This window comes from Acomys russatus, chromosome X, assembly GCF_903995435.1.
Source record: "Acomys russatus chromosome X, mAcoRus1.1, whole genome shotgun sequence".
Lineage (NCBI taxonomy): Eukaryota > Metazoa > Chordata > Mammalia > Rodentia > Muridae > Acomys > Acomys russatus.
The window spans coordinates 11,528,717-11,531,124 of record NC_067169.1 but is presented as its reverse complement, the minus strand read 5'-3'; positions in this window follow the sequence as shown (position 1 = coordinate 11,531,124).

Below are 2,408 nucleotides of genomic sequence, written 5' to 3'. Positions count from 1 at the left end.
AAAACTGTAACACATTTTAATTTCTCTTTTTCATGCATAAAATGGAGAAGGCAAGTAAGCATTCCTTAGGCATTCCAGGAATAATATTCATAAGTGATCAATGTTTTCATTTGGTTCTTTCTCCATTCTTAGGGGTAAACACTAAAATAGGCCTAAATATGTTTAATTTTTTTAAAGGTTTAGTACAAATTCCATAGTAACTTAATATTCAATAACATCTTAATTCTCTGGGTTCCCAGGGCTATTTTAAGGTCTTTAGGGGAAAAATATAATTATTTTTTTTTCCTTCTCAGCTTTGGTATGTTGCCATTAAACTTCATTCAGTCTCCCAATACTCTTTTCAGCTTATCCATTCTACTTACCATACAAGATGATAAAAAGAATAGGGTGCTATTGACTGGTGGGGGGAAGGGAAGCATTCATGGATGTGGGGAGCAGGAGGTTTGGACTACAGTTCCAAATTCAAGTCCCTGAACTTATGCAGGCATCTTTTTTGTTGATATAATTAGATAGGATGTTGGATTCTCACCAAAGGTCCTCAAATGCTCCTAGTGTTTTCTGGTTATTATGCATTAAGATTTAATGGTGGACCACATAATGAAACTTGAATTGGCCCTTTTCCGTGGCCTCTGGATATTTTAGCAGCTATGAGTCATATGACACCCTCCTGCTCTAGTTCTACACACTTAAAAAACAAATCAAGACTGGACTTTGTTGGGTTATGGTATAGACTCAAAGTCAAATGACATGTCAAAGCCAAGAAGAGACACTTTAAAGCTAAAGGTATCATTTCTACTTAAATAAAAATATTTATTTTATTTTTATTGGTCTGTCTGTCTATGTATGGATGGTTGCCCACGGAAGCCACAAAGGGGAGCTGAATCCCTCGAAGCTTAAGTTAGAGGCATTTGTAAGCCACCTGATGTGGGTGCTGAGGTCCAAACTCTTTCTTGAAAGAGTAGTAATCGCTGAGCCATCTCTCTAGCCATGTTTCTACTTTTGATTAGCAACAGGAAAGACATCCACTAGTCTGGCCAAAAGTAAGGCCTTTCATTATCTGAGTATGGCAGTGCACTCTGGAGGCTGAGACAAGAGGGTTCAGAATTCAAGGCCGTCTTGGGAAATAGAGCAAAACCCTATCTCAAACACAGGGTTGTATAACTACATAACTTTCACTGTTAGATTTAGTTCTTCATATGACAATTTTCTCTTCATAAAATGGTCCAAATTGCCGTTTTAAATTTGCTTTCAGGATGAGGACATTTTCCAATTCAGTGAACTAGCTGACTCCATCATGGCAAAGGTTAACATCAAGTTCAGGATTTTTTAAAAAATTCTGTTTCAAAGCCATGCATACAATTTTATCCCTGACAGCTTTCATAAAATCATGTGGAAATGGGACCAAAGAGTGTAGAAAACCATCATCTCTGCACAAAAAATAATTCATGGATTAGTTGTGTTAACAGTGGGGAGCACTATCATTTGTGGTTGGTCAGGACAGTGGGGTGTCAAGGCTGCCCTGGAAACTGAATTTTCATGTTGGGGTTCACAATGAGGTTCTTGTAGTGGACATAATGTTATGCCAGTGTTACAATTTCTGCAGTGCTGAGGAGGATCATAGTAGCATCATTAGATTTGGAGCACAGACTTCAATGGCACAGAAACTATTGTTTATGGACTCAGTCCCACCGGATCTGTTGACCTGACTTATGGATATTTAATCTCTTCTAAGGAAAATGAAGTGACTAAAAAGGACGAGACATTTCTATTTCACACCATGGTACCCAAGGAAGCCAGAACACATCAAATTTTGTGCTAAAACTTGAGACCAACAGCCAAGCCCACCCACCACAGTATATTGGTTTTTTTTTTTTAAGTTCCCATCACGCATTCTGGAACTCTTTTTACATCATATTGTCCACACTTCTACCATATTCTTGGATATGTCCAAACAGTGGCTATGTTGATCTTATGTCCACATCACAGAAGGCTCTTAAAGAGGAAAGGAGGAAGAAAAGGAGGATGAGAAAGAGGAGGGGGAAGAAATAACAATACTGACACAGCCAAAATTTTGAAGGTAATCTATTTTTATTCCAAAACAGGGGGAGAATTCAAAATTTGAGCCTCAAGGACCAAAAATATATTGGAACGAAAATTTCAGAGGATAAGCCAAGCCACCACTATGGCAACAAGCCTCACATAGACAGGTGGATGTTAGGGAATGGTACTCAAGACATGGCTGAAGCTATTGCACATCCACAAATAGATTCCTACATGTTTGACTAATTCTCAGTTATGAGTATGGGGTTTTCTCCATGCCACTAGAAGTGTATGCCTTCTCCAGAGTCAGTGCAGGATCCATCTGAGTGTATATGTATGAGAATCTTTGAAAGTTTGATTCCTCACAA